Source organism: Urocitellus parryii, chromosome 2 (genome assembly GCF_045843805.1).
Source record: "Urocitellus parryii isolate mUroPar1 chromosome 2, mUroPar1.hap1, whole genome shotgun sequence".
Lineage (NCBI taxonomy): Eukaryota > Metazoa > Chordata > Mammalia > Rodentia > Sciuridae > Urocitellus > Urocitellus parryii.
This window is the reverse complement of record NC_135532.1, coordinates 121,679,239-121,693,550: the sequence shown is the minus strand read 5'-3', so window position 1 is coordinate 121,693,550 and position 14,312 is coordinate 121,679,239. Positions and strand designations below refer to the sequence as shown.

The 14,312-nt window shown below is 35.6% G+C and overlaps 1 protein-coding gene across 2 annotated transcripts in view; it reads right to left on the bottom strand.

Annotated features, from left to right (window-relative positions):
• LOC144250815 (uncharacterized) overlaps positions 1-14,312 on the bottom strand; it is a 110,435-nt gene that overhangs the window by 25,424 nt on the left and 70,699 nt on the right. The window contains exon 3 of one of the 2 annotated variants that reach the window (XR_013342589.1): positions 13,274-13,375. The exons of the other annotated variant lie outside the window; for it this stretch is intronic. The gene's annotated coding sequence lies outside the window, so the exon portion shown is untranslated. Of the gene's footprint in view, positions 1-13,273; positions 13,376-14,312 lie in introns of those variants that run through there. 2 annotated transcript variants of the gene reach the window in all.

The window sequence follows — 14,312 nt, the reverse complement described above, 5'->3', positions numbered from 1 at the left end:
TGCTATACTGGGAAGGATTTTAATTAAAGCATGGTTCATCATATTACTAGAAATTATTTGGATTTTTAGTGAGAATGTGCTCATTTTAGAGTTCACTAAAATGCATTTAAAATATAATAACATTTGAAGAAAATATGGAAGGATATCTTAATAAACTTGATTATAGAAAGCTTTCTTAATTGAAACAGTAAACCTAGAATTAATATTGACTAATATATTTAACTGCATAAACATTTATAATTTTTCTATGAAAACAACATCTTAAACAAAATCAAAACATCAAAAAACAGTAGAAGAAAGTATTAACAAGACATAAAGATTCATATACATGGGGTTGAGGTTGTAGCTCAGTGATAGAGCACTTGCCTAGCATGTGTAAGGCACTGGGTTTGATCCTCAGCACCACATAAAAATATATAAATAAAATAAAAGTGTCCATCTACAACTAAAAATATTTTTTAAAAAAAGATTCATATAAATTTACATACATATTTTGAGACAGGGTCTTGCTAGGTTGCTTACATCCTTGTGGAGTTGCTGAGGCTGGCTTTAAACCTCTGATCCTACTGCCTCAGCCGTCCTAGCTGCTAGGACTATGGACATGTGCCATCATACCTGGTGGGAACTCACTCTTTGAGACTAGCTTTCATTCCTTCCAAAAAGAATGAAATTAGGCCCAATGACCTAATTACCTCTCACTAGGTCCCACATCACACTGGGGACCAAGATTCTAGCATATGAACCTTTGGGGAACATCTAAAATCACATACAAACTGTAATAGTTACAATGAGGGTAATTTTATGTAGTAGTTGGATAACTGAACAATTTCAATTATTGGTTAAAGTTAAAGATTAGTTAAGGAGAGATTAGTTAAGATTAAAGAAGCTAGCCTGGTGCAGTGGTGCATACCTGTAATCCTAGCAACTCGGGAGGTTGAGGCAGGAGGATCCCAAGTTTATTGTCAGCCTCAGCAATTAAGTGAGGCCTATTCAACTTAGTGAGACCCTGCCTCAAAATAAAAAATAAAAAGGGATACAAAGTCTCCCCAAAGCTAAAAAATTTTCTGAGCTATAATAATATGGACAACAGGATTTTGGTACCTTCAACCACCTCTCTACCACTTACACAATTTCTATAATACTTTCATTTCCTGCAACAGAGAATAATACCTTCAGTTGTGAAATCAAAACCTGAAATTTTTAATGCAAATGTTGTCTAAAAGCTATTGATTCTAAAGCATGCAAAATCAATCTGTAAGCCATAAATATGAATCAAATTAATGTATGACAAAATAAATGAAATCAGATCCTCCTGAGTTTTGATATAATGAAGAAAAGCAAAATATAACTGCAGTTTTAGATTGCTATTTTGATATTAAGCAGTGTATTTTTTGTTCTGCATATTTCCCTTTTGGTCTGTAACTCCTTCTCAACTTGAGGCAGCAGAGAGCAGCTGATTCAATGGCCATGCAGAAGGAAATTCACAACAGCAGAGAACAGACTCAATTCTCACTCAACTTAGATTTCAAAATAGGTTTTTAAAAATTCCAGGCACAATTAATAAGTTGCTAAAAGCTCAGTCTTTGTCCCCAATGCCAATACAATAAGGAGGACACAGTTTTAAAAAAAAGGAAAAAGAAGGTTTATTGCTTTCCTAGCAAAGGAGAAACACAAGGGACTTCTGTCCTAGAGGCTGTGATTCTGCCCATCAGGGGTAACATGGGGCTTTTAAAGAGGTGATCAAGGCTACATTCCTTGTGTTTTCTGTTGGAGTTGTAACTCACTTGTTAATATGAGAGGTAGGCATTTCTGAGATCTTCTGATACCATCCCCAGTGCCTAGATTACTTTGCTCCCATGGTGGATATGTACTGAGGGACAGATAACTCTGCCTATGATGGGGAAGAAAGTAATACTGTTTCCCCTAAAATTAGGGGAGACATTAGGGAGGAACAGGGAGAGGGGAAGAAAAAGAAACATGTCCATTTTAAAAATAAGTTGCAGGGGCAGAGCAGAAAGGGCTATACTCAAAGCATAAAGTGGACTGCTGTTACAAACAGACCAAGAGAAGGTTTTTGAGGATCAAAAGTTAAAATTAATGTCATAAATATTTTGCCTGAGGAGAATGTGTAAGGTCAGAATGAGTTTTCCTCTTTGTATTAGTCCGCTATGGCTGCCATGACAGAATATCAGACTGTGTGGCTTAAACCATAAAAGTTTATGTTCTCCCAATTCTGAGGCCTGGGAGCCCAAGATTTTTTTTTTTTTTTTAAGAGAGAGGTGAGAGAGAGAGAGAGAGAGAGAGAGAGAGAGAGAGAGAGAGAGAGAATTTTTGATATTTATTTTTCAGTTTTTGGCAGACACAACATCTTTGTTTGTATGTGGTGCTGACAATCGAACCCGGGCCGCATGCATGCCAGGCGGGTGCACTACCATTTGAGCCACATCCCCAGCCCCATGAGAGCCCAAGATTAAGGTGTCTGCAGGGTTGGTTTCAGATGAGGCCTCTCTTCCTGACAGACAGACAGACAGATGCTTTCTCATTGTGTCCTTATAGGGACTTTCCTCTATATAAAATTCTGCATAAAACTTTTTCTTTTTATAAGAAAATCAGTCTTATTGGATAAGGGTCCCACTCTTACATCATCAGTTAACCTTAATTATCTTCTTAAAAGCCCTATATCCAAGAACAGTCACATTTGGGGCTAGAACTTCAACATATGAATTCAAGGGGACGAAATTCAGTCTGTATCAGCAGAAGATCAGGGAGGAGAAGATTGGGAAAAAGAAAAAAATGTGAGTTTTAGAGTAACAAGGGATATAGCAAAAGCATAAGGTAAACCACTGTAACAAAAATACTGTTAAAATGAATAATTCGAAATTAAAATTATGAAACCTCTAGAGTAAGGAACTAGCTACCAAGAAGAAATGCGTGGCAAGGTCACAAGTGTTCTTTAAATTACTTTAGGGTCTTCTTTAAACTACCTTCAAAGTAGACAAGAAAGCAAAGGGTAGTAGTTAATTTGTAGAAAATAAACAGAAGCAAAGACGCTAATGGGAAAATACGTCAAAAGAAAAGGATTATTGGGGGCTGTAGCTGTAGCTCAGTGGCTTGCGTAGCATTCGTGAGGCACTGGGTTCAATCCTCAGCACCACATAAAAATAACCAAATGAAATAAAGGTATTCTGTCCATCTACAACTACAAAAAAAAAAAAAGAAAGAAAGAAAGAAGAAAGAAAAGGATCAATGAGACTAATTTTTGACAGAGTCCATTGATATTGATATGAACCTAGGAATTATGGTTATAGGTGTCTCCATTTGTCTAGGCTGGAAGGTTCCTTTAGTAGTGCAGGCACACTAAGGTAACTTCTGACCAGATCTTGACCCCAGTGCCCATGTTAACGTGCGATTGCCTTGTAGATGAAGCCCCCCCCCAAAAAAAAAAAAATAGGATGGCGACCATGATAGTTCCAGAGTGGACCAACTAAGGTCAAAAACTCTACTACCTAATGTGCAGGAGGAGTTGAACACCTGATTGGCAAAGAGTACAGAATATGGTCCCCAGTTCTCCTGGTAAACATCAAACAATAAATTTGGAGACAGTGTTGTTTCCTTTGTCATTCTCTACCCTGAAAGGTCCCACTCTCTCTTGAGAGTGCTCTCTGCTCAAGCTTCACTATCACCTCACTTTCACTTACAATAAAGTTCTCTTATATGCTTTTGGTGTCTGACTTTAAATTTTCTTTCTTTGGAACACAAGAACCAAGGTTTGGAGTTTCAGTTTCCTGATTTCCTGTGACAAGAGGACCAATGTAAAGTTAATAAAATTGTGAATTGTCCAAAGGACCAAAACAAGTTAATCAATAGGATACTTCAATCCATATCCAAGCTACATTAGAGACTGACATACTATTTTGCTCCATGAGTCCTATATGGTAGGTTTTCCTTTGAATATCAGCAACTGGGCTCTGTATTTTACCAAGTGAGTTTCCCAAACCTAAGAAATCCATTCAAACATGGTTGTGAAGGAAAGCAGCTTTTTAATGCTCTATGTACCTTGAATATTGTGCTCTAATGACATTTAATAATTGTAACCTTAAAACATTTTATAAGCATTTGATAAAATATTCTTTATCATCCATCTAAACCTAAAAATAACATTATGACATTTTATGGATGGGAACCTGATGCACGGACATGAAGTGACTCATCAACAACAGAGCCTGGGTTTGAACCCAGTCATTCTGGGTCTCCAATTCAGGGACTACCTCATATGGACAGCCTCACTTCCTTTGCCAAGAAATGAGTCAACTGAATAATCTAGTGGCAAAAACATTATTTGACTAATTCAATTCCTTCCATAATTAATTCTATAAAGGCTAAAATATATAATATTAGAATTATCAAACATAAATTTTGCATATATAAATATATGCATATATATTATACACATGCAGAAGTTTATTTCCACTTAATCTGGATTTCCCAGGAAAACTTATCTCACAAAAATATTTTAAAGAGGCAATTTAATTCAAAAGATTAAATTAAACAAAATATCATCATGACTTTAAGAAAATATCTTTAAAGGACAGTTTGGAGAAATCAATTGCAAAGAAGTCTGCCAATTTTTGTCAAGTAAGGAAATTATCTGTCTTTCAAAATGTCTAAGTTATAGTTCAGAGAAATTAATAAATATTCCAGCTGTACAATTACCAACAAATCAATCTGAAGACTGTTCAGATTTTACCTGATAAGACATCCTAGTGTTTCAGTTACTGAAGTTTTATTGTTCTGGTTATAAATGTACAGGATGACACAGCATTTAAAATAGATTCTGCTGGTGCTTTCTTTGTAGTTCTTCAAAATTATTGCCAAATTATCATATGACCAAACATAAAATTTTAAATGAAGTTGGCATTTCATTTATAATATGATGTTGGAGAATCTACTTATTAACTCTAAATTCAAAGTATTAAGAAATCAAATATAAAATAGCACAGTCTTATTTATTAGCCATATAATGAAGATTTACTGCCTCCTTTTAGCTGTTTAATTATTCACCCCAACCAAAGACATATTCAGCTTAATCATCAGAATGGTTAAAAGACGGAAACTCCTCATGCCAAGAGTGAACAGTAAAGTAAATCAGAAAATATTGATTTAATAATAGGGACCTATGTTCAGGTGAATCTGGCTGGAAGTCAAATACAGAACATATTTTTATGGGAAGAGATGCAACTTCTCTCTCATACTTCTTTTTTTAGCATTAAGCCTCGTGTTAATAGAATAATTTAAAAGTGCAAGCCAAATGCTGAGAAATAATCCTTTTACAAACAAAACAGCATTATGTCTCTCATTTTGAAATTGGTTTCAAAAATGAAAGACAAAATGAAGAGCTAAAGAAGGCTTTTATCAATTAATTTAAGGGCAAACAATTGAAAGGTAACTGGAAAATCAGAATTGGGTAGCACATTGGGATTTCTGGAAAGGTACTCCTATCATTGGTTCACTTCCAAAGTGAAGTAGGCTATTCTGCAATTATAGGATCAGTGCAGTTTTTAAGTGTTATCATTCAAGGAGCAGAGTTTCTGTCATAATAATCCAAGACTGATTCAACACTTCCTTGACTATATCTGTGGAAAGTCACTATGTCACTCTGGTCAACTAAATTAATACATCTACATCTCAATTTGCTTTTTTCAAAAATGTTGGTCCTCCCATAAGATGTTGGAAGAATTTATTAGATAATAATAGGAAAAGGCTTTGCAAGACTATGTACTTACTAGTTGCAAGCTAAATATTACTAATAAAAGATGAGATGTCATTTAAAAGAAACCACTTGGGATTTATGCCAGAATGACACTCAAAAAGAAATTTGACTTTTGACTCAAATATTTTTGATCAGCTAGTGGTTCAGTGGGGAGAGTTCTTCTTTATCTCATTCTAGAAAGGTAAATGTGAAAGAACAGAAAAGAAAATTATTTATGCCTAAAATAATGATTCTCTCTACTAATGCCAGTATATATATATAATTTTTGTGAAAAATGTTAGATTTTTCCTAGCAATTTAGACCAAAAACAGGAGTTTTGCATAAAATATCCAATTAATTTAACTAAAATATATTTTGAACGGAATTATTTGTAAAATTACCTCATTTCCTTAAATGATTTTACTACGTTCTACCACAACTAAAAGTAATGTGCAGGTCCAGGCACAGTATTTCACACCTATAATCCCAGCCACTTGGGAGCCTGAGGAAGGAGGCTCATGAGTTCAAAGCCAGTCTCAGCAACTTAGGGAATCCTTAAGCAACTCAGTGAGACCCTGTCTCTTAATAAAATATAAAAAAAGGCTGGGAGATGTGGCTCAGTTATTAAGCACCCCTGGGTTCAATCCCCAATACCAGAAAAAGAAAAAAAAAAGAAAGAAAGAAAAGTAATGTGCAGGATTTGAGATATTAGCTCAGATAAGGTATGGTTATTATAATAAGAGGAAAATCAGTATTAACTACATTCATGGAGAGATTACAAAGCGGGTTGTGATGGAAAGCACTAGACTCTGGAGTTGATAAAATTAGGCTGGAAAATTGGCTCAGCTACGGACTGGCTGTGTGGCTTTTGAAAAATTACTTGACCCTTTTAGTCTCAGTTTGCTTGTCTGTAAAGCAATATAATTCCTCCCTCATTGGGCTGCTGTGAGGATTAAATAAAGTTACATTTGAAGAGTGCCTTGTACAGAGCCTGGCTGTTCATTATTCACTTAAAAATAGTACCTATTCTGTTTGAATGGAATCCAGTACCTCATCATGAGACTAAATGATCTCATTCAAGAAAATCTTGGCCAGTGGTTTGAATGAATATATTTTGAAAGAATCTAAGCAGATAGAGGTGCTATTGTTAACGCTTAAGGGGTAATTTTTTCTTTTCATTATAGTTTTTAAGGTTACATCAGTATTTCATTAATTTTATACAGAATACTCATTTCATAAACTTTTTCAAAGCAAATATTATTTGTATGTGTATAACTGTGTATATGTATTTGTTTACTATTATTTTTGGACAAAGAACCACTGAACAGACAACCTGTGGATGTGTTTTTACAATGTAAGAGATGATAAATCTGAATTCTTAACTAGTCTACTAAGCTTTTTTTTACAGATAAGGAAACTTGAGGCCCAGAGAATTTCCGTAACTTGTCAAAAATCACACAGTACTAGAATTGTGAATAGAATTTAAGTCTCACTGGGTGTGCTGGCACACATTGGTAATCCCAGTGACTCGGGAGGCTAAGGCAGGAAGAGTGCAAGTTCAAAGCCAGTCTTAGCAGTTTAGTGAGGCCCAGAGAAACTTAGTGAGATTCTGTCTCAAAATAAAAAATGAAAAGGGCTGGGATGTAGCTCAGTGGTTCAGTCCCCAGTACCAAAAAAAAAAAAATAAAGAACAAAAAAAAAAAAACACTCAAGTTTCTGGCTGCCAATTCAATGTCCTTTTAGTAGTTAAAAACAAACAAACAAACAAACAAAAACAAACTTAAAAAGTAGTTGAAAGCAAGGTGCAACACACCTATAATCCCAGTTACTGAGGAAGCTGAGGCAGAAGGATCACAAGTTTAAAGCTAATTAGGGCAACTTTACAAGAACCTGTTTCAAAATAAAAAAAAATAAGGGCTGGGGTCATAGCTCAGTGGTAGAATGCTTGCCTCGAATGTGTAAGGCACTGGGTTTGATCCTCAGCACTACATATAAATAAATAAATAAACTAAACAACAAACAAATAAAAAAATAAAATAGAGGTCCATCAACAACTAAAAAAAGTCAATTAAAAATAATAAAATAAATAAAAAATAAAAAGAGATGTAGGTCTATGGTAGAGTGCTTGCTTAGCAAGTGTGAGGTCCCCTGGATTCAACCCCCAATACTGAAAAACAATGCTGTCTAACACACTGCTGCTTTAATTTTTTTTTCTGATAAGAGAATTTAAATGTCAGCACAATCATTTTGTTATACATCTTTTTGTTCACACAAACCTAGCAGAGTTGTTTGTCAGAATGAACACTTCAAATGTATATCTCAAATGAACAAATTTTACAGTGTGTGTGTATGTGTGTGTGTGTGTGTGTGTGTGTGTGTGTGTGTGACTGTTTTTCCTATTTAATTTAATTTAATTTTTCTTGGTGTAGTTTGGTAAAATTAGATTTTGCTTTTTGCTCTACATGATATTATAGAAACTACAGTAAGTTTACAGTGACATAGGCAAATAAATGATGGACAGTTATCTGGAATTTTAAAAAATTATCTGACATTATATAAAGGAAGATTGGCACTACCATGGATAATGCATACTAAAAGTCCCCCTGTCTTTCTTTTTTTTTTTTTTTTTTTTTTTGGTATTGGGAATTGAACCCATGGCCACTTAACCACTGAGCCACATTCCAAGCTCTTTTTATTTTATATTTTGGACAGGGTCTCCACTAGTTACAGAGGCTGGCTTTGAACTCCATTTCTCCTGCCTCAGCCCCCCAGAGTCACTGAGCTTGTAGGTGTGTACCACCACACTCAGATCACGTGTTTTTTTTAAGCTTTTCATTGGTTTATGTTTTGCCAATGACATTTTTTATTTAAATTTTTAAAAAAATTATGGTAAACTGTACAAAACATAGAATTCACCATTTTAACAATTTTAAGTGTATAGTTCAGAAACACCAAGAATATTGATGTGCTACAATAACCACTATCCACATCCCAACTTTTTGTCTTCCCAAACTGACACCCATTAAATTATAACTGCTCATTACTCTTCCTTTGCCCCATCTCCTGAAAACCACCATTTTACTTTTTGTCTCCATGAATTTGACTACTTGGGGTACCTCATACGAATGGAATCTGAAGATTTTATTTTTGTACTTAAAAAACAATTGCCTGGAATTTTCTTATTCCTTTTCCTATATACATTTAGTGTTAGGCTGTGTCTCTGGATAGTCACACATACTGAGGAAAACTGGAAAATAAGGTAACCATAAGATGTTGGCTTAATTACAGCGAAAGTGAAAGAGTAAACGTATACCTTTATTAGAGAAGTCATACCCATCAACTTGCATCACAATGTTATATATATGTAGGACCATTCCAACTGTCACAATCTTGCACTAAAATTCATGATTTTGAAGATAATATGAAAACATGAAGAAAAAGATGGTATTCTAATGCTTCACCAGGAAATCTATATTTATTTTCATATACTTTTATATAAAAGAATTCTACACAGAAAAAGGGCGAAAAGAGGATATACCCACATAATAACATTAACTATGTTAGGGCAGTGGCAATATGAGCACTTCGTCTTATCTCTCATATTTATAAGTCCAAGTAAAATGAGTTCTATAAAATAAAGTATAGTTGGACAAGGTGTATATCCCAGTGGCTCAGGAGGCTGAGACAGGAAGATTCTGAGTTCAAAACCACTGAGCAACTCAGTGAAACCCTGTCTCTAAATAAAATACAAAATAGGGCTGGGAATGTGGCTCAGTGGTCAAGTGCCTCTGAGTTCAATCCTCAGTACCAAAAAAAAAAAAAGAAAGAAAGAAAGAAAGTATAGTGAGTATGTGTTATTCATGGCAATTACAAAGGTTTTTTTTTGTTGTTGTTGTTGTTTTTTTTGCAAAACCACCCCCATTTTTATAGTCCATACCATATATGATCTTCCCAAAATAAATTCTGAAACTTACCCTTTCCTAATCTTTCTAGCCTCTAGCCTCTCAGGTCCTACACCTGCTTCTAGCTCTCTGTTGCTTCTGGTCAGAAATTATCTGAAGAACAGATAGGGCTCAAAGCTGGGTATGATGGTGCATGCCTGTAATCCCAGCCACTTGAGAGGATGAGACAGGAGGAATGCAAGTTTGAGGCCAGCCTCAACAATTTAGCAAGGCCCTCAGCAACTTAGCAAGACTATGTCTCAAAATAAGGAGTAAAAAGGGCTGAGAATATAGCTCAGTGGTTAAGTGTCCCTGGCTTCAATCCCTAGTACAAAAAAAAAAAAAAAAAAAAAAAAAGAACAGGTAGAGTCCAGAAAGTCATTCTGCTAGCCCAGATGGCATTGATGTCATTGTTCTGGAGTTATCCCTCAGAATGGTAGCTTCACCATTGTAACAAAGATGGTTTGATTCTAGGATTGGTGGTGGCTCAGTCTCAAACCTGTTGCTCCAGCCTTTCTAGTGAGTACCTGAGCTTCCTAACCTACCTTAAGAAGTTCCTTACCACATTAAAATGAACTAGAGTTGAGTTTCTACTTGCAACTAAAAATGCTGACAGAAAACACTAACAAAAGTAGAGTTTTAGAAGAAGAAAATAAATAAATAATAAACAAACAAAAAACCCCCCCAAAACAAAAACAAAACAAAACAAAAAGTAGAGTTTGTCTTAAGAGAAGGTGGATAAGGGTGACATAAGAGAAGATCAAGCAATCATAGAGTTTTAGATTAAGTGATATAGAGACTTTAAAATATCTTAATTTCAAAAGGACATGTGATAGAATAAAACACCTTTTGGTAAATTCCATGGCAGTTTGGAAGAAAGGATTCCAAAGATGATGTGTGACTTTGTAGCTCTTTTCTGCTGTAGCAACCATGCTGGCCTGATGATCCAGTTGATGCTACTTCTAATGTGTCAGAGTTTCCAGCAGTCCAGATCCCTGAGAGATTATGTGAAGAGAGCCCTCCACTGATCCAAGTAAACATGTAATGTGAGCAAGAAATAGGTCTTTGTTATACGAAGCCACTGAGATTTAGAGGTTAATTTGTCATATGGTATAGTCTATCATAGTCTGATTAATATACAATAGTACCTAAAGTGGAAAATGTTTAATTAGCAAAGTAAATAAATGCATAAGTTTAAAGCTTTGCATATCTTAGAGAGAACATTTTATTCAATAAGAGTTAATCAAATAAAGAATAGATTTAGCATTTGTTTTCATTTTCCATTAAGCAAAAATATATGGAGTTACCTGAAAGCAACAATGAAAAAATGTAGTACATTATGAAAATTCTAAATATTTAATGATGTTAAAAACACAAACAGATTATGCTTTTCAATTTCACACTTAAAAAAAGAATTCATGATGTCTATTAGTTTCCTTAAAATAACTCCTCAAAAAGCAAAATGTGATAACAAAAAAGTAAATCATTTTTGCTTATTGTGAAATTGTTGTTTGCCTGCTGAGAAAAGTGTGAGGAAATTGGTTACAGAATTTGTTGAAATTGCTTCTGGCAAAACTAAAGAGATGTGAATGCAACACTCATTCGAACAGATGTATCAATGTCTGTTTGCTTTGGCAGTCCTTTTCCTTTCAAATGTCTATTTTGGACTGTACAACAGTATTTTTTTCTGCTCACTAGTAAATGGACTTTATTTCATATGAAATGTATAAGATTCTTTCTCCTAAAATAGCTACTGACAAGGTTATCTTCTATGTGTTGTTATAATCTGAACCACCCCATCCACACAGGGTGATCCAGGACATTAGCCAAGATTGGCAGAGGAAACCATCATCACAATTCTGTTGTTTGTGGGCTGGACATATGGCTCAGTGGTAGAGTGTTGGCTTAGCATGCATGAGGCCATGACTTTGATCCCCAGTACTACAAAAACATATACCCCCAGGGTTCAAATGCCTTAATGAACCAACCTCTATTATGTCTTAAAGGGTCTCTTGAAAAAGATGGTTTTGCTTTGTCTATATCACAGAAGATCAAGTAAAAGAAAATGAGAGTAAAGCAGGATAAATTTCTATTGGACATAAAGAACTTCCAGACTTTCAGAATGGAGAAAATATTGTAACATATGATTAAGAGAGAATGCTGCTTGATGTGGTGGCACACGTCTGTAATCCCAGTGATTTAGGATTGCAGATTGCATCTGTAATCCCAGTGACTCAGGAGTTTGAAACAGGAGGATTGCAAATTTCAGGCCAGTCTCACAATTTAGTGAGGCCCTAAGTAACTTAGTCAGACCCTGTGTCAAAATAAAAAATTAAAAGGTCTAGATGTATCTCCATGGTAGAGCTCCTTTGGATTCAATCTTCAATACGAGAGAGAGAGAGAGAGAGAGAGAGAGAGAGAGAGAGAGAGAGAAAGGTGGGGTGGGGTGAGGGGAATGGGGGAATGTCCATCTTTTGCCAAGCACATCATTTAGAAAGACAAAACTTTTCTGAAGGCATACAAATAGGTCAAATAGTCTTTTGGGGGGGTACTGGGGATTGAACTCAGAGGCACTTGACCACCAAGCCACATTCCAAGCCCTATTTTGTATTTAATTTAGAGACAGGGTCTCATTGTGTTGCTTAGTGCCTCACTTTATCTGAGGCTGGCTTTGAACTCTCCTCCTCCTGCCTCAGCTTCCTGAGCTGCTGGGATTACAGGCAAGGGCCACTGTGCCCATTGGTCAAATAGTTTTTCATAGTCCTTTCCAGTTCTGTGGCCTGCTGTAAGACTAACATCAGAATTATCTTGGCTTCTCTCTTTTTTAAAAAAAAAAAATTGTTCTTTTTAGATATACATGACAGTAGAGTGTATTTTTGACATATTATATTTATATGGAGTATAACTTCTCATTCTTTTTTTTTTTTTTAAAGAGAGAGTGAGAGAGAGAGGGGGACAGAGAGAGAGAGAATTTTAACATTTATTTATTTTTTCTTAGTTCTCGGCGGACACGACATCTTTGTTTGTATGTGGTGCTGAGGATCGAACCCCGGCCGCACACACGCTAGGCGAGCGCGCTACCGCTTGAGCCACATCCCCAGCCCACTTCTCATTCTTATGGTAGTACACGATGTGGAGTTACACTGGTCATGTATTCATATCTGAACACAGGAGAGTTATGTCTGACTCATTCTATTGTCTTTCCTACTCCCATTTCCCCCAGCCTTCCCTTCATTCCCCTTTGTCTAATCCAATGAATTTATATTTTTTCCTCTCCACTCCCCTGCGTGTTAGCATCCACCTATCAGAGAAAACATTTAGTCTTTGGTTTTATGGGATTGGCTTATTTCACTTAGCATGATGGTCTCCACTTCACTCCATTTACTACCAAATGCCATAATTTCATTTTTGTTTATGGCTGATAATATTCCATTGTGTATATATACCACATTTTCCTTATCCTTTCATCTGTTGATGGACACCTAGGTTGGTTCCATAGTTTAGCTATTGTGAATTGAGTTGCTATAAATATTGATGTGGTTGTATTACTGTAGCATGCTTATTTTAAATGCTTTGTGTACAAACAGGGGAGTGGTTTATAACTGGGTCAAATGGGTCCATTCCAAGTTTCCTGAGGAATCTCCATGCTGCTTTCCAGAGTGGTTGTACGAATTTGCAGTCCCACCTGCAATGTAAAAAAAAAAAAAAAAAAAAAAAGGAAAAGTTTACCTTTTTCCTCATATCCTTGCCAACATTTATTGTTGCTTGTATTCTTTTTTCTTTAATTAATTAATTTTAATTAGGTATATATGACAGCAGAATGCATTTTGATTCAATGTACACAATTGCAGCACAACTTTACATTTCTATGATTGCACACAATGTAGCATCACACCCTATGTGCAGTCATACATGTACCTAGAGTAATGATGTCCATCTCATTCCACCATGTATTCTTGATAATTGCCATTCTGACTGGAGTGAAATAGAATCTCAGTATAGTTTTTTTTTTTTTTTGTACTGTGTATTGAACTCAGGGGTACTCGACCACTGAGCCACATCCCCAGCCCTACTTTGTACTTTATTTGGAGATGGGGTCTTACTGAGTTGCTTAGTGCCTTGCTTTTGCTGATACTGGCTTTCAACTCTCAATCTTCCTGCCTCAGCCTAACAAACTGCTGGGATTAGAGGCGTGTGCCACCATGCCTGGCTCAGTGTAGTTTTAATTCACATTTTTCTAATTGCTAGTGATGTTGAATATTTTTTCATATATTTGTTAACCAATTGAATTTCTTCTTCTATGAAGCATCTTTTCAGTTCCTTAGCCCATCTATTGACTTGGGTTATTTGGGGGGTTTTTTGGTGTTTTTTTTTTTAATATTCACTTTTTAGTTGTAGTTGGACACAATAGCTTTATTTTATTTATTTATTTTTATGTAGTGATGAGGATCGAACCCAGGGTCTCACCCATGCTAGGCAAGTGCTCTACCGCTGAGCCTTAACTCCATTAACTCCAGCCCAAGTTTTTTGAGTTCTTTATACATCCTGGAGTTTAATGCTCTATCTGAGGTGCAGTCTTCTATAGACTCTCTGTTCACATTCTTGATTGTTTCCTCTGCTGT